This window comes from Schistocerca cancellata, chromosome 3 (assembly GCF_023864275.1).
Source record: "Schistocerca cancellata isolate TAMUIC-IGC-003103 chromosome 3, iqSchCanc2.1, whole genome shotgun sequence".
NCBI lineage: Eukaryota > Metazoa > Arthropoda > Insecta > Orthoptera > Acrididae > Schistocerca > Schistocerca cancellata.
The window spans coordinates 391,014,357-391,040,255 of NC_064628.1; the positions used below are offsets into that span (position 1 = coordinate 391,014,357).

Sequence of the window (25,899 nt, forward strand, 5' to 3'; positions counted from 1 at the left end):
GGCATGTCCGAAAGAACAGACACCATATCCATATAAGTGTATAGTTCTGGCAATACCGGCCATGACCTCCTTCTTCTGTGCAGAGGCACACATATTCCCCGAACTCTTACGGGACTTGGTAAGAATGTCGTCCACGAATAATGAGTGTGTTGGGGTGGGCCATTACGAATGTAGTGTGTGGACATACAAGGTGAGAATGTGGGTCTCGCGGGAGGCGTGCGCGAGATAGTCCCTGCAGTCGCACTATCCTCTGTGTCCTCAGTGGCTCAGCGTCTGCCATGTAAGCAGAAGGTCCCGGGTTCGAGTCCGAAAGAACAGACACCATTGATGACCTCCAGCCGTCTAGAAGGAAATTAGAATTGATTTAATACCTTCAGCTTTCTTATTAGAATGTGGTTCGCAGTGCTTTCTGAAGCTGGATTATGGTCCGAAAGAACAGACACCATATCCATGTAAGTATACATTCTAATAAATACAGTTATGACACACTCTGGTGCGCAAGTCGTCACCGTTTGACAGCTGGAGCGAAACTAGCGCTCCAAGCGGTGAGGAAGCAGTCATGCGTGTCGTATGGATGAAGTTTCTTTCTAATTATTTTATACTTCATTAACGAAATATCTGTTATATTTTTGCTTTCCATACGTTAGTAAATTACCAAGAGACAAGAAGAATCGTGAAATACATGTAAAAACTGCCGAACAACACCGGTTCATTGATATAAGCTACAAGTCATTCATGAAGAAATACTTTAGAATACGTCTGTTATTTGCAACTTACTTCGCGGAAAGCAAGAGAATATAAACCAGTTTCATGCATGAGGAGCATATATTTCTGTAATTGTCTGTTGATGTTATCACAGGCTCTTTCCATGGCACTTAAAAAATTTTTGTGGAATCCAGTAATTCGCCGTTTCTTATACGGTGTGTTCAAAAAGTCTCTTCGCAGTGCCGTATGATTGTTAGCCTCGCGTGCCGTATGCCGCAGTGAATATACCGAAATGAGTGAAATACAAGTTATTAATTTATTGAATATTCATTTTTACTTACAAACATTCACATTAAATGTTGGAAGTGTCCCCCCTGTTGTTGAATACACAATTCAATTCGTCTAACATGTTTCCAAACACAAGCTGTAACATTACTTCTATAACAGAAGCACTGAAAGTGCATATTGCAATTTTCAATTTATCGATGGATTTTGGATGGTTTTTATAGACAGTTGCTTTCGCTGCACCCCAGAAGAAAAATCAGGTGGTATTAGTTCAGGTGATCGTGGAGGCCAAAGTCCCTGTGAAATTACGCGATCACCAAAAACATCAGCAAGCAGTGGCATTGAAACGCGAGCTGTATGCGTGGTTACACCATCTTGTTGAAAATAACCGTTCAGTATTACACTTAACACAAGTTCTCCAATGAATGGGTACAGAATATCACTGCAGTATCGTTGTGGGTTTATTGTTTCGTTGGAAAGTATGGGACCCACAATCCGACGTCTAGAAACTGCAATCCAAACTCCTATTTTCACAGAATGATGTGGTTCCTCATGAATACGCAATGGATTTGCAATACTCCACGTACGAGAATTTTGTTAAGTTCATGTACCCGCATAAATGAAACCACGCCTCATCAGTGAAAAAAGTTTCATTAAGAATATCCCTTCCATTTTGTTGAACGAAATTTTTGAACCATTGACAATAATGCAGTCTTTTGCCATGATCAGTGTTTTTGAGTTCTTGCGCGACTGTCTCTTTGTATGGGGAAGGTTCTAATTTTTTCCTTACAGCTGAGTGGGCCGTTCCGACACTTAACATCGATTTCCTGGGCGAGTTTTCTTACTGACTTGTTCGGACTCATAGACATTTTATCGGAAATATCGAGTAGTTGATCCGCAGACAAAACGCTAGGACGACCACGTCTCGGTGCATCTATCAAACCGTACTTCGAAATTTGTTAATTAAATCTCGCACAGTATCGCGATGTGGGAGTGTTGTTTCCGGGAAACTGAATTAAATGTTTGATGAACTGAAACTGTATTTACCGCCAGCTTTGAACATTTGTTCGACCAAAAACACACGTTCTTCAATGGTAAACATTTTAACAGTGACAAAAAGGAAACGAACAAACAAAGGAACTAAACTTTAACGTTCACGTCAACACGTACGACACACACCAACGATACTACTGACGCTGCCTGAGATAAACGAAACAGTGGAATGTTGGGAGAGTCCACTTGAAGAGAAGTAACCCAGGCAGGTGAACAATCATACGGCAAACGCGGCTAACAATCATACGGCACTGCGGAGAGACTTTTTGAACACCCCGTACTTCACTCGATTTTCTAATACACGAGTATTTTCGTGAATTAACTTTTGCTTCAAAAGCGAATATGTCGAAGATTCTTGCCTTTTGTGGCCAAGCTTTATCAACTATTGTGGAATTGGTTTCTCCTCTGTTGGGAAACAATTTCATTGCTTTTGACGGTTTATTGTCACGCCTGTGAGGTTTTCTCTTAAGCTACAGTTGTGGTGGCTTATTTGATACGTTAAATAACGTGGGTATTACATTCCATATAGGTTTCCTACGCACCACTTCATTGATTTGGCCGAAAGTGTAGTGAACAAAACTTTACTTCGTTGGATGGATATACGACGTCTTTCTGTAAAATGTCAGATCTTCTAGTGTTTAATTAGTATTTTTTGTTATTAACGAAAAATGACATTATTCAGTAAATATATGTACGTTACAAGAGAATCGTAAATAAGCTATTCTGTAATTCACCATTTCGTATCTCTCAGGGTGCTTACGCAACTAATCAATCACAAATCTTGTGTAATTTTTTAGTTATTGTCGATTTTTATGCCATTACCTACACTCCCTATTGTAAAACCTGTGTTACAAGTGAATACAAATGTTAGTACCTGATTCACCCGATGTGTTCAGAAGTGTTGCTTGCTGGCCACTTGGGGTGCTGCTATCGCTGGTGGTAACAAAAACGAGTGTCGTGACTGTTAGACTGTGTTGCGAACTTACGATTCGAGAGAGACTTGTGAAAAAACAAATGGCGTAGCAGCTGATCAGCCAATCTCGTGAGATTTCGCCAGTAGCCCATCCTCCCCCCCCCCCCTCTCTCTCTCTCTCTCTCTCTCTCTCTTTGTATATACACTACTGACCATTAAAATTGCTACACCAAGAAGAAACATTTTCTGTATCCAGAAAGCCCCGTACAGGACCTGCAACATGCGGTCGTACATTATCCTGCTGAAATGTAAGGTTTCGCAGGGATCGAATGAAGGGTAGAGCCACGGGACGTAACGCATCTGAAATGTAACGTCCACTGTTCAAAGTGCCGTCAATGCGAACAAGAGGTGACCGAGACGTGTAACCAATGGCACCCCATACCATCACGCCGGGTGATACGCCAGTATGGCGATGACGAATACACGCTTCCAATGTGCGATCACCGCGATGTCGCCAAACACGGATGCTACCATCATGATGCTTTACACAGAACCTGGATTCATCCGAAAAAATGACGTATTGCCATTCGTGCACCCAGGTTCGTCGTTGAGTACACCATCACGGGCGCTCCTGTCTGTGATGCTGCGTCTAGGGTAACCGCAGCGATGGTCTCCGAGCTGATAGTCCATGCTGCTGCAAACGTCGTCGAACTGTCCGTGCAGATGGTTATTGTCTTGCAAACGTCCCCATCTGTTGACTCAGGGATCGAGACGTGGCTGCACGATCCTTTACAGCCATGCGAGTAAGATTCCTGTCATCTCCACTGATAGTGATACGAGGCCGTTGGGATCCAGCACGGCGTTCCGTATTATCCTCCTGAACCCACCGATTCCATATTCTGCTAACAGTCATTGGACCTCGACCAACGCGAGCAGCAATGTCGCGATACGATAAACCGCAATCGCGATAGGCTACAATCCGACCTTTATCAAAGTCGGAAACGTGATGGTACGCATCTCTCCTCCTCACAAGAGGCATCACAACAACGTTTCACCAGGCAACGCCGGTCAACTGCTGTTTGTGTATGAGAAATCGCTTGGAAACCTTCCTCATGTCAGCACGTTGTAGGTGTCGCCACCGGCGCCAACCTTGTGTGAATGCTCTGAAAAGGTAATCATTTGTATATCACAGCATCTTCTTCCTGTCGGTTAAATTTCGCGTCTGTAGCACGTCATCTTCCTGGTGTAGCAATTTTAATGGCCAGTAGTGTAGGTTCTCTGGTCGCAAGGAGGAGGAGGTGCTCTCCAACGTCGCATTTGTGAAATACGCCACTGGTCCGTGTTACACAGTGGTCCAGCTCTCCCAGAGTTTCCCTATTATTTTAGTACCTCTGATCTGTGAATGTGTGCGGTGACTGCCTATGGTACGTTTGTGGGGTGTCGATTCATTTAGCTACGACCACGTTTCATTTAAGGAGGCTGATAAATGGGCCCTATCTTTAGAAGAAGGGGAGGGACGTCGGCACAGCGCTGTGACAAGTACGAAGTGTCGGATCGTGCTGGCGGACGCGGTGAGTCGATGGGGCCACAGCTCAGGGGTGGCGGTCACGTAGTCGCCATCAGCCATCAGCGCCAACGAGACCCAATTGGCGCAATGAGAGAGGGAGATCGCCGCGGCGGCTCTCCCCCACGCCCACACACTTCACCTCACTCTGCGCCGAATCGCCGCCCGGGCCGCACACTCGCTCCGCCTGATCGACGCCTACACGAGAGGGAAAATAAAAGGACAAGCCGGTGAGTACCGCCGGGGCCCGAACACGGCTGTAGCTGGCGCCTCGGTATTGATTGCCGCTGAGCGGCGCCTTCAACTGCTTGTCGTAAGATGACTCGAGTAGCATCTGTCGCGAGATCTTCGTGCTGTCCTCAACTTAAGCCGGGTTCACACAGGCAACTAAAGTATCGCCACTGCTAATGGCGAACTGCAGTTGCTTTGTAGTTGCATGTGTGAACACCTAGTTTTCGGTGGCGCCATTTAAGAAGCGCAACTTTTGTCACGCCACAAAAATTTGAACTTGGTTCTACTTTGTTGCGCAATTTTGCCTTTTCCACAATCGAATAACGTCATTCGATTGCTACCTCGCGGCTGGATTCAAATCTTTCTAGTGCGTATTCGTTCGTAGATAGTGCTTTTGTTTGCGCGTTTGCTATTAATATGTCGAAAAAGTGGTCAACAGCGACAATTATGAGATTCTTGGAGGTGTATCAGGAACGAGAATGCCTTCGGAACCACAAAAGCGAATCATACAAAGACAGAAATTTGAGAGATGCTGCATTAATTGAAATAGTAAACAGTATGCGTGAATATGTATCTGGAATTGATGTAGCTACAACAAAATTAAAAATTCGAAGAATTCGAAATGCTTACATGAATGAACATAAAAAAGCACTGAAATCACTTAAGAGTGGTGCGTCTGCATACGGTATTTATAAACCCAACCTTGCTTGGTTTGAAGCAGCAGACCGGTTCTTAAAACATGTAGTCGCGACAAGGGAGACGAGAAACACTTTGGTAAGTAATATTTTACATTTATTATGTTTCCAAAACATCTTATTTAGTAATATGTACAGCTGTTTAATCAGCTGAGACAGGTGACGCCATTTTGCTAACTGCGCAATTACGAAGAATTTGTGGCGTCCTGTGTGAACGGTAGCTCACAGCGCCACTCCAGAATGACTTGTGGCGATACTTTCGTTGCGTGTGTGAACCCGGCTTTACTCCAAATACTGTTGCTACCAGTCGCGGTTTGTGCGCCGATTCTGGCGTCACAGACCAGGAGTAACTACGGATCAGTAGCATCAGGACGTCAGATGGTTAATTTGTCCGACATAGCTCACGTAAATAACAGTGATAAAAGTTTGGGTGGATGGTGGTTTGCAGTTACCATCTGCTTGATAAATGACGATTTTTTTTCAATAATTTTAAGCTAGGTATACACGTGAGAGTTTTTCACGCTCATAGAGTTTGCGAGTAAAGGCGCGCTTACATTGAGTTCAGAACATGTTTTTGTCCGGAACATTGTGTGCAATTTGTTCCCTCAACATGTTGGCAACATTGTTCGTTGTTCGCATTCCCGTTTACACTAGCGACCAACATTTCTACGTATTCGCATAGTCTGCTGCGGTGAACTGATAGGTTACTTTGTGTATTCACATCAAGAGATACGCTATGTCAAGAGAAGAGGAAGAATTAATGACATTTGGTGATGCATTGATAATACTTAACGAAATGAACAGACGAAGATAACGACGTAGTCGTCGTTGGTGGACCAAAACATACTATAGAAGACGTGGCGGGAATGACATGCTTTGTGAGCTGAATTTGGAAGACGGTTCTGGCTTTTGTAACTTCACTAGGATGTCGCCGTCAGATTTTAAAATGCTGTTGAATATTATAGAACCACTTGTTTCAAAGAAAGACACAAATTTCAGAAAAGCAATCCCTGTATACCAAAGACTTGCTGTTACTCTTCGTTTTCTGGTATCAGGAGACTCCTATCAAAGCCAGCCATATCTCAAATAGTTCCAAATATTTCCAAATCATCCATGAAACGTAGATATTTAAATCCAAACCACTTCGTTTCGTAAAGTGTGTCAGTACCACATCCAGATTTTTTAGTTTCCTCTATTTTTCTTTTCTCTCGTCGGTTCCCAGATAAGAGCCATTTAATTTTTTTGTCCACGTCACTGCACCACCAGCAACTTTTTGCAATGAATGATGCCGGCCGGAGTGGCCGTGCGGTTCTAGGCGCTACAGTCTGGAACCGAGCGACCGCTACAGTCGCAGGTTCGAATCCTGCGTCGGGCATGGATGTGTGTGATGTCCTTAGGTTAGTTAGGTTCAATTAGTTCTAAGTTCTAGGCGACTGATGACCTCAGAAGTTAAGTCGCATAGTGCTGAGAGCCATTTTTTTGTAATGAATGATGTTTGATTTTAATATTTTTGTAACCTGCGCAACGTACATTCCACAGGCACTCCTCTGCCTCATAGAGCGATATCAACTGGAAAATTTTGTCTTGTGACCACTCCATTTCAAATAAAAATGAAGGGACATAAAATAAACGCAACACTACACTCCAGCAAAACAAACACCAAAACACTCACTCAGAGCAAACGAACACTAGCGCTGCGTAGCGGAATTTAGTGGAAGCAGGCCACGGATAATGTTTCTTTGATCTCTACCGACGCAGCCGTGGAACACTGGTTTTATGTTGCGAACATGTTGCCAACATGTTGCGAAAATCGGTAGTCTATTACTAGCCACGAACAATGTTGCGAATAGTGCCTCGTGTGGTAGCGGCGCGCTCTAATGCGCCTTTTCACGCGGCTCCCCCTCGTCGGCTGTTCGAGTCCTCCCTCGGGCATGGGTGTGTGTGTCGTCCTTAGAGTAAGTTAGTTTAAGTTAGGTTAAGTAGTGTGTAAGCCTAGGGACCGGTGACCACAGCAGTTTGGTCCCATAAGACCTTACCACAGATTTCCAGAATTTTCCAGCAAGATCTCAAGAGAGTCGCACTCCGCGAGTTTAGACTTCTCGTGTAGATAGTCGCCTCCATCTCTCGATACCTATAAAAAAAAATAAAAAAAAATAAACTACACCGGCATTGTCGGGAGAGCAGAGTGTACTCGGAGGGTGCAGAATGGCCACACTGCGTCCCAGATTTGTGCCGTATTCCACATTTTGTACACTTCCACACCCTGGTAATATACTTGGCCGCAGTCATGTTCACTTTAAATAAAAGCTCCCACTAAAGGGCGTGTTTTGAGCCATAATATGTAGCTATATCATGTTTCTGAGGGAAAAAAATCGCCCGTTTTACCTCCCAAACGAACAATGCCAGCAGTTAGCCTGTTCCGAAAGTTCCAGATTAAATAATGTTACGCGGTAAGTAACATATAAACACTTCTCAGACATATTACACAGAATTAACAAACGAAAATAAAAAAATTGTCGCTGAATATACTCGATCTCGCGTTATAATACGACAATGTGAAAGAGAGACTGGCGCGCTACGCACTGTCACATCGACTGTGTAACACGCTGCTCTAACAATGTGTACCGCCATTGCCGGGATACGCACTGTGAAGTGAATGTCAGCGATGAAGAAAGAGGCCAATAATGGACTCCGGGCGATGTTTCGCATTTAATTATTTTGTACGAGGACGGGCCAGCGTTATGGAATGTACAATTACTCAGGTACAGGAACAGAGGTAAGAGCAAAGTTTGCTGGCCGAAATGGCTACAGTTTTTAACGCCTCCACAGAAAAAATTTACCAGAATATGCACACTTTAATGAATCAGGTATATTAATTTTATAACTTAAGTTAATTAACATACAGAAACAAGTGAAATTATCTTTGAAAGCAATCGTTTTGGAACTTGGAAAACTGCCATTTAATTCAGGTAACACAGTTGTATCTACAATTTTATGTGACATGGTGTTTATTGATTATATTATTGTTCTGGGTGTTGAAAAGCAGACCTTCAGGAACTGACGAGCGATTCCTTAAATCAATACACGTGAAAAAGTTCAAATAATTGTATGTCCAGAAATTCTTCATATATCCACCCTATTTGGCATTTGAGCGCCTATGCGTATCAATATAAAATTGCTGTAATGTTATTTCATTGCAGTTGTTACTTCGCCAAATATTAATAAGAGTAAACGACTGATGCTAGAAATATTAGTGTCACTAGCAGTTTGTCTTTAATAATAATGGATTTGCGCATAATAATATCTAGACTGGTAATTTTAGGCCAAATTAAAAACTACTTCTTTCTCCGTCGCTGTCATTCTTGTACAGTTTCGATATTGTTATGGATTTTACATCACAAGCTCTGCAATGAGATTCTTGTATGCTCCCAAGACGAAAAAGGTAGTTTACGTTACTCCCTTGCCACTGAAAGTTGAAATGTGCAGCTACAGCCTGACGCTCTTCGATCGCAATCTCTTCCTTCAAGCACAGAACTACGACAGAAATATCTCGCGGAAAGTGTAGCTCTCAGCTCTCATACCCTGCTGCTTCTGACATCTGCTCTTGCAAGGCTCTCAGCAAAGAAGTATCAACAGTAGATGTCAGAGAAAATTCGTCCCTAGTGTAAACAGTTCTGTGAATACTACCTCACAGTACCAAACTATCTGAGAGCAAAAAACTCTAACTCTCTAAGCTGTGTACAAATTATTTACTACTCGATCGGGTTTCGGTGCTAGCCTATCATCTGGATCCTTAGCACTGGGATTCACGTGACAGTTGTTTGCTCTCAGTCAGTTCGGTACTCACAGACTGTACTCGCAGACTTGTTTGTGCTAGGGGCACATTTTCGCTGATAGCTGCTGTTTGATAGTTGCTAGTACTTCTTGTAAGTGTCTGAGAGTCTTGCGAGAGCAGATGTCGGAAGCGTTAACACGTAGCAGGATGAGAGTGTCTGGTAGAACTGACAATCACTCTCAGCGAAATTTTTCTGTCGTAGCTCTGCGTAAGCAAGATGTCGCGATGGAAGAGCGTTGGGACACTGTTGTACTTTTAATACTTCTAGTGGCAAAGAAAAAAAACGTAAAGGGCCGTGTTCCTGGTGGATAAGAGAGTGAATTAGGCAGCGGGATGATTTTGGAGCATGCAAGAATCTCATTATACAGCTTGTGATGGAAGATCCACAACAATATCGAAATGTTACGAGAATGACAGCGATGGAGATGGAAGAAATACTCGTTGTAAATGGACACAAAATTGCCAAACAAGACACTATTATGAGTAAATCCATTATTTTTGAAGACATACTGCTTGTAGGACTAACGTTTCTAGTTTCAGGTACGTTAATTCTCTTTGATATTTGGTAAGGTAACAATTACGATGAAACATTATTATACCAGATTTCATCATGATACCCATACCGCTTCAAAAGCCAGTGCGGATGTCTGATAAATAAAGTATTTCCGGACATATATTTATTTCAATGTTAGGAACCACTTGCAAATTCCTGAAGGTCTGTTCTTCAGCATCCAATATAATAATATAATCAATAAATACGTCATAAAATTATAGATACAGCTACATTACTTGAAGTTAAATGGCAATTTTTCGAGTTCCATACCAGGTACTTCACTCGTTTCTCCATGTTAATTAATCTATGTTACAAAACTACTTTGCCTGGTTCCTTAAATTGTGAATATTCTGGTAAAGGTCTTCTGCGGAGCTGTTAAAAGCTACATCTACATCGTTACTCTGCAAATCACATTTGAGTGCCTGACAGGGAGATCATAGAACCACCTTTACAATTCTCTATTATTCCAATCTCGTATAGTGCTCGGAAAGATCGAACACGTATATCTTTCCGTAAGAGCTCTGATTTCCCTTATGTTATCGTGGTGATCGTTTCTCCCTATACAGGTCGGCGTCAACAAAATATTTTCGCATTCCGAGGAGAACGTTTGTAATTGGAATTTCGTGAGAAGATCCCTCCGCAACCAAAAACGCCTTTGTTTTAATGATTTCCATCCCAAATCCTGTATCATGTCATTGACACTCTATCCCATATTTCACGATAATACAAAACGTGCTGCCCTTCTTTCAGCTTTTTCGATGTACTCCGTCAATCACACCTGGTAAGAATCCCACACCGCAGTATTATAAAAGCAGTATTATAAAAGAGGACGGACAAGAGTAATGTAGGCTGTCACCTTAGTAGACCTGTTAAATTTTCTAAGTGTCCTGCCAATAAAACGCAGTCTTTGGTTAGCCTTCTCCACATTTCCTATGTGTCCCTTCCAATTTAAGTTCTTCGTAATTGTAATTCCTAGGTATTTAGTTGAATTTATGGCCTTTAGATTTGACTGATTTATCGTGTAACCGAAGTTTAACGTTCATTTTAGCACTCCTGTGGACGACCTCACACTTTCCGTTGTTTAGGGTAAACTGCCAGTTGTCGCACCATACAGATATCTTTTCTAAATCGTTTTGCAATTTGTTTTGATCTTCTGACGACTTAACTAGTCGATAAACGTCACCTTCGACTGCAAACAAAGACGGCTGCCCAGATTCTCTCCCAAATCGTTTATATAGATAAGGAACAGCGAAGGGCCTGTAACAGTACCCTGGGGAATACCAGAAATCACTTCTGTTTTACTCGATGACTTTCCGTCAGTTACTACGAACTGTGACCTCTCTGACAGGAAATCACGATTCCAGTCACATAACTGAGACGATATTCCATAAGCTCGCAGTTGCTGTAGCCATTTCAGCCACCAAACGTAGCTTCTTATCTCTGTTCCTGTTGTCCAGTAACAGTACAATTCACAACGCTGGCTTTTCCTCGTAGAAACTAATTAAATGCGGACCTTCTTCCCGTTTCCACTTCTTGGCCGCTTTCTTCATCACTTTTTTTTTCTTTTTGCCAAGTCGTCACCGACTTCCGTAACATTCACTTCAACATGCGTAGGGATCGCGACAGTAGTTTCAAGTTTCAACTGTCCCGACAATTCCGGTACACGTTTACAGAACAGCTGCTTGCACTGTCTGTGTCGCAATGGGTGATGCGTTATTCTTTCGTTCAAAGTAAGTTCGAATCTCCTCGGCGACAATTTTTTTTTCTGTGTGATATGTTTATGATGATTTTACAGGTTCTTTCTTGCGTTGTATTGTTTAAGTCTAGAACTTGCGAAACAGGCTAACTGCTCGTGCTGTTCGTTTAGGATGTGAAGCGGTCAGAAAGATGCCACGGCCACAAATTATGGCTAAAACACGCAGTTTCATAAGTACTTTCATTTACTGTTTGCGTAAGTACGGCAAAATATATTATTTAGGTGTGGTAGCGTAAAAACTGTTAAATGCGGCGCGAATCCTGGACGCAATATGGCCTCTCTGCACTCACAGGGCACTCTCTTCTCTCCCGACGATGCCGGTTTAGTTTTTCTTGTCTGAGAGCTACGGCGACCAGCTCTCGAGAGATAGAGGTTGCCGTCTAGACGAGAGTTCTAAATTCACAGAAAGCGACTATCTGAGGTCTTCCCCGCTCTATGACACTGCGGGAGAGCTGACTCTCGGCGGTGTTTACACGGCATTTAGCTACATCTACATATATATACTCCGCTAGCCACCAAGCGGTGTGTGGCGGAGGGCACAATAAGCACCAAAGTCGTATTCCCCCCCTCCCCTCTGTTCCACTCGCGGATCGCGCGAGGGAAAAATCACCATCTGAACGCCTCAGTACGAGCTCTAATTTCCCTTATCTCTGAATGGTGATCATTGCGCGATTTGAAAGTTGGTGGTAATAATATATGCTCTACATCCTCGGTGAAGATCGGATTTCGGAATTTAGTGAGCAGCCCCTTCCGTTTAGCGCGCTGTCTATCTGCAAGTGTGTCCCACTTCAAACTTTCTATGAGATTTGTAACGCTCTCGCGATGGCTAAATGTACCAGTCACGAATCTTGCCGCTCTTCTTTGGACCTTCTCAATGTCTTGAATCAGACTCAACTGGTAAGGGTCCCATACAGACGAACAGTACTCTAAGACTGGACGAACTAACGTGTTGTAAGCTATTTCCTTTGTTGAAGGACTGCATCCCTTCAGGATTCTACCAATAAACCGCAATCTAGAGTTTGAGATCATTTCGAATAGTCACACCCAGATACTTGACGGATATTACCGCTTACAAAGACTGGGCATTTATTTTGTACTCTTACATTAATGGGGATTTTCGCCTTGTCATACGCAGTAGGTTACACTTATCAATATTGAGAGATGACTGCCAGTCATTACACCACGCATTTATTTTCTGCAAATCCTCATTGATTTGTTCACGACTTTCGTGTGATACTACTTTCCTGTAGACTAGAGCATCATCGGCAAACAGTCTAATGCCGCTGTCAATACCATCAACCAGATCGTTTATGTAAATCGTAAAAAGCAGCGGACCTATTACGCTGCCCTCGGGCACACCGGAAGTTACGCTTGTTTCTGTTGAAGTCACCCCGTTCAGGACGACATACTGCTACCTGCCTATTAGAAAACTTTCTATCCAACCGCATATGTCATAGGATAGACCGTAAGCGCGTACTTTTTTGGAGCAAGCGACAGTGCGGAACTGAGTCGAACGCCTTTCGAAAGTCGATAAATATGGCATCAACCTGGGATCCGGTATCTAGAGTCTGTTGTATATCATGCACAAAGAGGGCCAGCTGTGTCTCACATGACCGCTGTTTCCTAAAACCGTGCTGGTTTCTGCAGATGAGCTTCTCAGAGTCTCAACACAAAATGTGTTCCATGATTCTACAACAAATCGATGTCAGTGAAATTGGCAGGTAATTATGTGCATGCGATTTTCTACCCTTTTTATAGATTCCTATGACCTGGGCCTTCTTCCAGTCCCGTGGAACTTTCCGCTGTTCCAATGATTTATTACTCGCAAAAGCTCTCTGAGAGTGCAAAACTCACACGTGTATGCCTAGCTTACACTCGTACTAATAATATCCAAGTGAGCTTCACATGTATTGACTAGGAGCTGCCAGCGTGATGCTTGTCAAGAGGTAAACTTTAAAAATAACTCTAAACCAAAAGGGAAAAAAACGATGCATCATGAAATAGTTAACCGAATGGGCCGGAAATCTAGATGTGAAGTACATGTACAGACAAACAAATGATTACCATTTCAGAAAAACTGGATGATTTATTCAAGAGAAACAGCTCCATAAATTGATCGAGCCAGTAACGCGGAGGTCCACATCTGGCCCTTGTGCAAGCAGTTATTCGTCTCCGCATTGATTGATAGAGTTGTTTTGACGGATGTCCTGCTATATTCTGTCCAATTGGCGCGTTAGATCGTCAGAATCTCGACATGGTTGAAGGGCTTTGCCCATAAAGCTGTAAACGTTCTCAGTTGGGGAGAAATCAGACGGCCTTGTCTAACGAGGCCTGGTTTGGCAAGCACGAAAACAAACAGTAGAAACTTCTGCCGTGTGCGGGCGGGCATTATCTTGCTGGAATGTAAGCCAAGTAAGGGATGCCATGAAGGGCAACAAAATGGGGCGTAGAATATCGTCGACGTACCGCTGTGCTGTAAGGGTGCGGCGGATGAGAATCAAAGGGATCTTGCTATGAAAAAAGTTGTCACCCCAGACCAGCACACTTGGTTTTTGGGCCGTATGCTGGGCAACAATCGTGTTGGTATCCCGCCACTGTCCGAAGCGCCTCCAGACGTGTCTTCGGCCTGGAATCTCACGGGATAGAGTAGAACTGTCTTCAGTGATGAGTTTCGCTTCCAACTGAGTCCCGACGACGTGTCTGGAGATGCTCCGGACATCGGTGGGTTACCAACCATACTGTCGCCGGCCATACTGCCCGACAAGCAGGAGTGAAGGTCTGGGGTGGCTTTTTTTTTCCACAGCAGGACCTCTTTGGTTGTCATCCGCGGTACCCTTACAGCACAGCGGTACGTCGAAGATATTCTACGCCCCATTTTGTTGCCCTTCATATATATAAAATCGTAATAATGAATGGTAATTAAATACCGTTCCAATAAAGTGGGATTTGTATAATTACTATTTATAAACGCTTGTCAGATACTGAAAAATTTTAGGAAATGTGTGTTTGTTACGAGGGTCACTCCAGAAGAAATGCACACTATTTTTTTAATCCAGCTTTTATTCTACGTGGTTGAAAGTTTTACAGTGTGTAGATACATCCTTTAGGAACAATATTTTCTTTCTCCACATAATTTCCATCCCTCTCAACTGCCATACGCCATCTTGGAACCAGGGCCTGTATACCAGCACGGTAAAATTCTGGACCAACCTGTTGGAGCCACTGTTTGGCAGCGGGCACAAGGGAGTCATCATCTTCAAACCTTGTTCCACGAAGAGAGTCTTTCAGTTTCACAAAGAGATGTTAGTGACGTGGAGCCAGGTCAGGACTGTAAGGCGCGTGTTTCAGTGTTGTCCATCCGAGTTTTGACTGACAGTAGCCGTGCATTGTCGTGCAACAGCAAAACATCCTGCTTTTGCCGATGTGGTCGAACACGACTCAGTCGAGCTTGAAGTTTCTTCAGTGTCGTCACATACGCATCAGAATTTGTGGTGGTTCCACTTGGCATGATGTCCACAAGCAAGCGTCCTTCGGAATCGAAAAACACTTTCGCAGCAGAAGGTGTGGTTTTGAATTTTTTTTCTTGGGTGAATTTGCATGATGCCACTCCATTGATTGCCTTTTTGTCTCTGGTGGAAAATGATGAAGCCATGTTTCATCACCTGTCACAATTCTTCCAAGAAATTCATCTGCACCATTCTCGTACTGTTCCAAAAGTTCACTGCATACCGTTTTTCTTGTTTCTTTGTGAGCCAGTCAACATCCTGTGAACCCACCTGGCACAAACCTTTTTTAACGCCAACACTTTCAATATTCTGCAAACACTTCCTTCCCCTATCCCAACGTAGTGTGACAATTCGTTCACTGTGATGCGTCTGTCAGCAGTCACCAATTCGTCAACTCTCTGCACATTGTCTGGAGTGTGTGCAGTACGAGGCCTGCCGCTGCGAGGACAATCCTCAATACTGCCATGCCCGCTTTCATCACGTAACCAGCTTGCCCACCGACTGACTGTACTGCGATCGAGAGCATCATCTCCATACACCTTTTTCAACCTCTTGTGGATGTTTCCCACTGTCTCGTTTTCACAGCACAGGAGTTCTATGATAGCACGTTGCTTCTGACGAACGCCAAGTGTAGCAGCCATCTTGAAGACATGCTGCGAAGTCGCCACTCACGGGAACAGGTTGAACTAAGTGTGAAAACAAGGAAGAAGGATGTATCTACACACTGTAAAACTTTCATACATACAGAATGAAAACTGCATTTTTACAAAAATAGTGTGCATTTCCTGTGGAGTGACCCTCGTATATTAAGTTATTAATTAAAATTATGATAGTGTAAACTGTATGAATTATACCTATTTTCATATTTTTTAAGTATTACTATAAAGACTATGATCCAACTCTGTCTAATTTACGATCCGTGCGCTTCAGGAAAGGCATTAAAACGTCGGACAAATCTTATAAAAATAATTTGGTCTGCGGAATTGGGACAGGATCCGAGAATACAATTTTAAATGGGATCAGTATCGTCTGTAAAATAATAGTAAACCTGTTCTTGTTTATTCTTTTTCCAAGACTCGCACAATAACGTTTGAATATGCCACATTAATCTTTTAACACTTAAAAAATTAATCTGATTCAGTTACTATAAATTGCTTAAGTTTAGTGCTACATTTCGGTGCAGTAATAGACAATTTCCGCGCGCTCCTCTTTTATGTCGGAATCGAACTGCCTCCACTAAAAATGGACACATATGATCTTCCCCTACGGAATGAAAAACATTAGAAAGTAGGCAGAGACTACTTTTGATCCTTATCTTTGACTTTACATTGTTTCACATTGAGGTTACTCATTGAATTACTATTTTAACATTTTATTAAAAATTTTCGACATAATTTTTGCCTATGACGGAAGGCTGATGTTACAGACTTTCTCACTTAAACTATATGGAGAACCATAAAGCAAGGCAGGGTGGGAGCCGTTATACAGTACTGTTACGAGAGCCACAATTTAAAATTTTTGGCACTACTGAGAATTGATAGCAGTATTGTTTTAATACCATTTGTTGTTAAAAAATTGCAGCTTAGATAACGGGCAAATTGTTTCGTTGAAGTGAGGATTTAAAGAAACAGTCTTATAATGAAATTCAAGTTTCACGGTAAGGTTTTCGTTGAACGACTTTTGACGATTTTCGTAAAGCCCCAACTGAACAACAATGCCACGAATCGTTTCGTTCAATTTTGGTAATCAGTCACCTTTAGAAAAGACTGTTTAGAATTTGTTTCCGCAGTTTCTTTTGGTCGGTGAATATCGAGAAGGTCCACCAGAATCTATTGCTAAGCCGAGAAACGTTGATGTGCAAATTATTGAAAAGCGTAGCCATGTGACATACTTACTATTCGATAGACGCAATCATAGTCATACATTCGATTCTGCATGAATAATTAGCTGTAAAAAGATCTGTTCCCGATGAAATCAGCACAAAAATATCCTCGTATGTGCTGGTTTAAGGAAATGTTAAAAAAAGTCGACCGAAGAAACGTGTAATCAGTATACTACGTACTAAGTGTGTTGCCACCCTTGCTGTTCATATTGTATACTAATGACCTTGCGGACAATATTAATGATGAGATTAGATTTTTGCAGATCGTGCAGTTATCTGTAATGAAGTGCTCTCTGGAAGAAACTGCGTAAATATTCAGTCCGATCTCGATAAGGTTTCAGAGCGGCAAAAAAAAACTGGAAATCTGCTTGTTGTTCTTGTGGTCTTGAGTCCTGAGACTGGCTTGATGCAGCTCTCCGTGCTACTCTATCCTGTGCAAGCTTCTTCATCTCCCAGTATCCACTGCAGCCTACATCCTTCTGAATCTGCTTAGTGTATTCATCTCTTGGCCTCCCTCTACGATTTTTACCCTCCACGCTGCCCTCCAATACTAAATTGGTGATCCCTCGATGTCTCAGAACATGTCCTACCAACCGATCGCTTCTTTTAGTCAAGTTGTGCCACAGGCTCCTCTTCTCCCCAATTCTATTCAGTGCCTCCTCATTAGTTATGTGATCTACCCATCTAATCTTCAGCATTCTTCTGTAGCACCACATTTCGAAAGCTTCTATTTTCTTCTTGTCTAAACTATTTATCGTCCACGTTTCACTTCCATACATGGCTACACTCCATACAAATACTTTCAGAAACGACTTCCTGACATTTAAATCTATACTCGATGTTAACAAATTTTTCCTGTTCAGAAACGCTTTCCTTGCCATTGCCAGTCTACATTTTATATCCTCTCTCCTTCGACCATCATCAGTTATTTGGCTCCACAAATAGCAAAACTCCTTTACTACTATAAGTGTCTCATTTCCTAATCTAATTCCCTCAGCATCACCCGACTTAATTCGACTACATTCCATTCTCCTCGTTTTGCTTTTGTTGATGTTCATCTTATACCCTCCTTTCAGGACACTGTCCATTCCGTTCAACTGCTCTTCCAAGTCCTTTGCTGTCTCTTACAGAATTACAATGTCATCGGCGAACCTCAAAGTTTTTATTTCTTCTCCATGAATTTTAATACCTACTCCGAATTTTTCTTTTGTTTCCTTTACTGCTTGCTCAATATACAGATTGAATAACATCGGGGAGAGGCTGCTAATCTGTCTTACTCCTTTCCCAACCACTGCTTCCCTTTCATGCCCCTCGACTCTTATAATTGCCATCTGGTTTCTGTACAAACTGTAAATAGCCTTTCGCTCCCTGTATTTTACCCCTGCCACCTTCAGAATTTGAAAGAGAGTATTCCAGTTAACATTGTCAAAAGCTTTCTCTAAGTCTACAAATGCTAGAAACGTGGGTTTGCCTTTTCTTAATCTTTCTTCTAAGATAATTCGTAAGGTCAGTATTGCCTCACGTGTTCCAACATTTCTACGGAATCCAAACTGATCTTCCCCGAGGTCGGCTTCCATTTGTTTTTCCATTCATCTGTAAAGAATTCGCGTTAGTATTTTGCAGCCGTGACTTATTAAACTGATAGTTCGGTAATTTTCACATTTGTCAACACCTGCTTTCTTTGTGATTGGAATTATTATATTCTTCTTGAAGTCTGAGGGTATTTCGCCTGTCTCATACATCTTGCTCCCCAGATGGTAGAGTTTTCTCAGGACTGGCTCTCCCAAGGCTGTCAGTAGTTCTAATGGAATGTTGTCTACTCCGGGGGCCTTGTTTCGACTCAGGTCTTTCAGTGCTCTGTCAAACTCTTCACGCAGTATCATATCTCCCATTTCATCTTCATCTACATCTTCTTCCATTTCCATAATATTGTTCTCAACTACATCTCTCTTCACTATTTCATTCCTCAAAGCTACCCGTTCTTCTTCTACTGTATTTCTTTCCCCCGTTCCTGTCAATTGTTCCCTTATGCTCTCCCCGAAACTCTGTACAACCTCTGGTTCTTTCAGTTTATCCAGGTCCCATCTCCTTAAATTCCCACCTTTTTGCAGTTTCTTCAGTTTTAATCTACAGTTCATAACCAATAGATTGTGGTCAGAGTCACATCTGCCCCTGGAAATGTCTTACAGTTTAAAACCTGGTTCCTAAATCTCTGTCTTACCATTATATAATCTATCTGATCTAGTATCTCCAGGGTTCTTCCATGTATACAGCCTTCTTTCATGATTCTTGAACCAAGTGTTAAGTATGATTAAATTATGCTCTGCGCAAAATTCTACCAGGCGGCTTCCTCTTTATTTTCTTAGCCTCAATCCATATTCACCTACTATATTTCCTTCATTCCCTTTTCCTACTCTTGAAATCCAGTCACCCATGACTATTATATTTTCGTCTCCCTTCACTACCTGAATAATTTCTTTTATCTCATCATACATTTCATCAATTTCTTCGTCATCTGCAGAGCTAGTTGGCATATAAACTTGTACTACTGTAGTAGGCGTGGGCTTCGTATCTATCTTGGCCACAATAATGCGTTCACTATGCTGTTTGTAGTAGCTTACCCGTATTCCTATGTTTTTATTCATTATTAAACCTACTCCTGCATTACCCCTATTTGATTTTGTATTTATAACTCGGTATTCACCTGACCAAAAGTCTTGTGCCACCTGCCACCGAACTTCACTAATTCCCACTATATCTAACTTTAACCTATCCATTTCCCTTTTTAAATTTTCGAACCTACCTGCCCAATTAAGGGATCTGACATTCCACGCTCCGATCCGTAGAACGCTGGTCTTCTTTCTCCTAATAACGACGTCCTCCTGAGTAGTCCCCGCCCGGGGATACGAATGGACTATTTTACCTCCGGAATATTTTACCCAAGAGAACGCCATCATCATTTAATCATACAGTAAAGCTGCATGCCCTCGGGAAAAATTACGGCTGTAGTTTCCCCTTGCTTTGAGCCGTTCGCAGTACCAGCACAGCAAGGCCATTTTGGTTACTGTTACAAGGCCAGATCAGTCAATCATCCAGACTGTTGCCCCTGCAACTACTGAAAAGGCTGCTGCCCCTCTTCAGGAACCACACGTTTGTCTGGCCTCTCAAAAGATACTCCTTCGTTGTGATTGCATCTACGGTACGGCCATCTGTATCGTTGAGGCACGCAAGCCTCCCCACCAACGGCAACGTCCCATGGTTCATAGGGGGGGGGGGGGCGTAAACTTGCTTAGGTTAAGAAATTTAAAACTGTGCACTTTTCAAAACGAGAAACAATAGTATCCTATTACTTTAATATCAGCGAGTCAGTGTTAGAATCGTACAACTCACACAAACAGCTGGGTGTACAGTGTCACAGAGATACTGTGTGCACTGTAAATGTACATTACAGATTTTTTGACATCTCCGGAAATGCCATTTTCGACTTTGTTATGTTGATTTGAAAATGGGTCTTGTCCCGAAACTAGTCATCGAATGAAAAAGAAAATATTTGCGACGTGAATTGGTTTATCGTTCTATTGATTAACCGAAGTTGCTGACCCGAGCTACTCCAGCATGCTGGAAGTTCATGAGATGGAATGAACACATAGGCTCAGTCGTGTATAAAGCAAGTGATAGACTTCGGGTTATTGATAGAATACTGGAGAAGTGCAATCAGTCCACAAAGGAGATTGCTTACGAGTCACTCGTGCGACCGGTTCTTTAATACTGCTCAAATGTGTGGGACCCATACTAAATAGGATTGACAGGCGATGTTGAACGTATACAGAGACAGCACGAACGGTCACAAGTTGGTTTGATCCGTGGGAGAGTGTCACAGATATACTGAAGGAAATGAACTGGAAGACTTGCAGATAGACGTAAACTATTCGGAGAAAGTCAGTTATCAAAGTTTCACGAACTGACTTTAAATGATAACTCTTGGAATACACTACAGTGCCCTACACATAGGGATTGTGAGGATAAGATAGGAACAACTACTGCATGCAAAGAGGCATCCAAACAATCATTCTTCCCGCGCTCCATACGTGAGTGGAACGGGTACAGTGGGACGTACCGTCTACCATGCACCCCATGGTGATTTGCAGAGTATAGATGTGGAAGAGGGAACGAAACTTGAATGTATTCTAACGAACCGGAAACTAACTAGCAATAACGGTTTGCGTCTTCCAAGATGACCCGGAACCAACAAAAGTCGTTTTTCGCGAAGCACTTCCAAGAAAATGGTCGATTGTTTTTTCGGTTGCTCTCTTTTTTCGGTTGCTCTCGACACGTCCCAACTATTACTGTGGATGATCGAGAAACAGTTATTGCTGAATGTAACATGCCAATTTCTTTGCAACAAGTTATACATTAAATCAGGAAAAATAACATAAAACTGTTCATTGCTCATATAATTCCATATATCACTTACTATCGAAATGTTCGTAGATGTACAGAAAGTAAAAATGCTACGTTGAACTAACTATTCTAGTACCGTATCATCAACGTTTATATATTTTCACAAGGGCAGAAACATTATATTAGTCGATAAATTTTACTTATCTTGCTGTTGGTGAATCGCTTTCTGGGTGTCGGTTCCTGTTTATGCTTTCCAGTTAATAGGTCCACTGTATTTTGTTTCAGTAAAAATTGCTGCTCCTTGACGTCATCAGTATTTATTCATAAATTCTTGACACTTTCTACACCACTTGTTAAGTAAATCCATTGTGTAACATTTCAACACAAAGAACTTGGTAGTTACATCGACCAATCTCGACAACAACTGGAACTGTAATGGCGCGTTTGGCGCTTAAAATTTCTATAAGTATTACGTACATAGCTTCCAGATCCTTCTAGAACAGGATATAGTTCAAATGAATTTTATTATGTCTGTCTTTACTGGAATTACTTTTCAGCTATAATTTACATAATGTTTTCTGGAAATAATTATCTATATAAAGATTTATGCTCATAATAATTAATACTGAAGGTTGCAAATTTTGACAATATAAAAACTACCTGTTTCCTGTTTCTGCATAATTGTACACTGCAGTATCGGTAGTAAAATTAGAAAAATGAAATTTTGTTTACAAGAAAACGAAAGCATAATAATATTAGTTTCACTGTAAAGTGATTTTTGACTCATTTAAGTTAATAATTGTGATTACTAATTTTCATGGTTCAAGGTCGATGTTGCAAAGTGTATAAAAAATAAAATTATATTATCAGAAAAAAAGTGTTTGGTGGTCAAACAAATGCAAAATTATCTTAAGATGTAGAATATATAATTTAAGTATAAAAGTGAACTCAGTCCGAAATTTATACGGAATCGAGTATTTCAGTTGAAGTACGAAAGTTCTGAGGAGGCAAGATTCATAACATTCCTCGCTATGCGAATTCCAGCTTTGAAAAATCCGTGATTGTTTGACGGAGAATTGACTAGACTTATCATATGATGGCTTCCGTTTGCTTGGCCAGGATCGACCCATTCGTGCTAGTCTGCTTTTTATGCCATCCTTTCTTCGGCCGTTATGTGGTTCTTTTTTATCCACAGACAGCATAATTCTTTCACTTTGGCTGCTTAATAGTCATCAGTATTGATGTTAATGTCATCGCTTATCTCATTTCTGATACTCAGCATTACTTTCTTCTTTTTTCTCTTAATTCATAGAGTGTGCTGGTTTGATTATTCATTCCATTCAACAGGTCCTGCAATTTTTAATTCTTCTCGACTTTCACTGAGGATAGTCATACCGTCAGCGATTCTAATCATTGATATCCTTTCTCAATGAACTTTAATATAGCTACTTAATCATGGTTTTATTTTTTAATTGCTTCTTCGTTGTATACATTCAACACAAGGGGCAAAATACTTCATCCATGTCTTACATCCTTTCTTATCCGAGCAATTCGTCTTTGGTGTCCTATTCTTATTTTTCGCTCTTTATGGATTACACCGATTTTTCTCAGAATTTCGAACATCTGGCACTACTGAACATGGCCGAGCACTTTTTCCAGGTGGACAGATCACATGAACGTGTCTTGATTTTTCTTTAAGTCTTGCTTTAATATGAAGCACAACGTTAGAACTGCCTCTCAGGTTCCATTACCTTTCCGAAACCCGTCATCTAACTTTCCTCAAATTTATTTACCTGCTTTCTGTATGTTCTTGTCAGTAACTCGGGTGCATGAGATGTTAAGCCGATTGTGCGTTAGTTCTCGCACTTATCTGGCTTTGCTTTCTTCGGGATTGTATGAATGATGTTTTACCGAAAGTTTGATGGTATATCTCCAGATCCTTGACGGTATATCTTCAGATTCATATACTGCACGAACCAACTTGAGTATTCATTGGATTACCACTTGCCCAATAATTTTAGAAATTACGAAATAATGTTCTCTAACTCCTATGCCTTATTTGTGTGCAAGTCTTTTAAAGACACTTTTAAACTCTCCATGCTCTTCTGACACGCCACCAGACAGCTCCTTCCTCACGTAAAGTTTTCAGTGTAGTCTTTCCAACTGTCCCCTCTCTTCTGCGTTTAACAATGGAACTCCTCTTGCCGCCTCTGCTTTTATTTCACAGAAGGTTCTATTGACTTTTGTACATAGAGCATCAGTTGCTCAAACGACAGTTTTCTTCTGTATCTTGGCACCGTTATCGCAACTTTGGCTTTGTTGATCTTGCTATTTCTTTTTATTCGTGATTGACTTATATTGCTGTATTCTTAAACATTTTTTGACTACATTCTTTCGTCGGTCAGTTGAATTATTTCTTCTATTCTTTCTTATTTTGTTATTTCTTCTATTATTCGCGCTTCCTTGACTCTTGCGCAGAGAGGTGCGCAATTCACTGCTGAATCCATTTTCAATAAGCTACCACAAGAATTCAAAACTCTTAGCACTAATCTACGCGCTTTCAAATCAAAACTGAAGAATTTCCTCATGGGTTACTGCTGTTCTGTCGAGAAGTTTCTTTAAAAATTAAGCTGATTCCTATGTTATAATGTTGATTGGGTTTACTTAAACGTATGTCTTTCCTTTGGGTTCATAAACGTGTTATTTTATCTGTACTCCAGTCGCCTTCTCACAAGCGATTCCCATCTGAGTACCAGAAGCATCGCCATAACACTTACGTATTGTTGGAACCTATCAGTAATAAATCCAGCAGCCCGCCTCTGAATTCCTTTGATGTCTTCCTTCAGTCCGACCTGGTACGTACCCTAAACACTCCAGCAGTACTCAAGAATAGGTCGCACTAGCACCCTACATGCGGTATCCTTTACAGATGAGCTACACCTTCCTAAAATTCTGCCAACAAACTGAAGTTGCCCATTCGACTTTCCTACTACAGTACTCACATACTTGTTGCATCTCATATCGCTTTGCTCTTGTCTCAGTATCTGCTGTTTCGTTGTTTGCGCCGTGATTAGAAAGACGTACTGTAAGAAGATCTTTCGCAGTGCAAGCCTTTTGGAAGGCTGAATTTACTATTTTGTCCTTCTCCCTGTCATATTTATTTTGAGGCCATTATGGTCTCTAAAGTGTCTGAGTATGTGATTTCGGTCCGCCCTCTGACTTTACATAGGATTGAAACCTCTCAGGATTTTTAGTCAGATCAGTTGGCAAAATGTTACTTTAAACTTTATTGAGCGGTTACCGCAATGTTCACCTTTCGCTTATTTTGACTATGACCGCTTAAATCTTTGATGAAGCTCTCTTATCTTTCGTAGGAACTTCGTAACACATCTACTGAAAAGGGGTGAGCCTTTGCCATCAGTCACTACCTTTATCGGCATATACTAGTGTAAGGCGTATTGTACAATGCTTTTGAATTTTATCCCTTGTGTTCCACAGCTTCTTTCAGACTACTAAATATCTGATGCTGACTAATTAGTTCCTTCGCAATTTGTTTGTTGCTAAGCCAAAATATTTTGCTAGATTCTTTACAATTCCTTGTAACATCTGCAGTCGTTAATGATGCGTTCTCTCCTCGAAGTATTTTTCAGACAAGACATTCAGAACGATCTGACCCGTTTTTCTGTCTCTGACATCAGTTTTAATGGAATGACTCTCGGAATCTTTATCTGGCAAATTGAATTTTCCACCTATTACAATCGCATGGTCAAGGAACTTGCTCGCTTCGGTCTGCAAGTTTTCTCTGTCATGCTCTGCCACCACAGTTTCCGAGGCACGTGATCGACGTTTGTTGTTGTCGTCTTCACTCCGAAGACTGGTTTGTTGCAGCTCTGTACGCTAGCTTATCATCTGTAAGCCCCTTCATCTCTGCATAACTACCGTAACCTCGTATATCCATTTGAACCTACTGACATAGTCGAGCCCTCTATTTCCCAATATACGATTTCCATGATGCTTCGGGATGAGGCCTATCAAGCGACGTGTTCTTTTAGTCCGGTTGCGCCACAAATCTGATTTTTCCTGACTAGCAGGTAGGTGGAAAGAATGTACTAAAGACCTCTTTGAGGGGAGAACTTACCTGATTACGTGATAGAAGAAGAAACAGAAATCTATAGGGAAGAGATAGGGGATCTAGTGTTAGAATCAGAATTTAGAAGAGGTTTGTAAGACTTAAAATCAAATAAGGCAGATGGCGTAGATAATATTCTACCAGAACTTCTAAAATCATTGGTGGAAGTGGCAACAAAACAGCTATTCACATTACTGTGTAACAAGCATCAAACTGGCGACGTATCATCAGACTTTCGGAAAAACATCATCCACACAACTACAGAGATTACAAAAGCCGACAAGTGCGAGAATTATCGTACAACCAGCTTAACAGCTCATTCTTACAAGTTGCTGACAAGAATAATATAGGGTGTATCAAAAACGATCACCCGATTTGGCACGTCTATATT

The 25,899-nt window shown here is 41.6% G+C and overlaps 1 protein-coding gene across 1 annotated transcript in view; it reads left to right on the forward strand.

The window, feature by feature from the left end:
• Positions 1 to 4,656: 4,656 nt before the first annotated feature.
• Positions 4,657 to 25,899, forward strand: part of LOC126175115 (protein slit-like) — a 98,681-nt gene continuing 77,438 nt past the window's right edge. The window contains exon 1 of the mRNA XM_049921669.1: positions 4,657 to 4,750. The gene's annotated coding sequence lies outside the window, so the exon portion shown is untranslated. The remainder of the gene's footprint in view (positions 4,751 to 25,899) is intronic.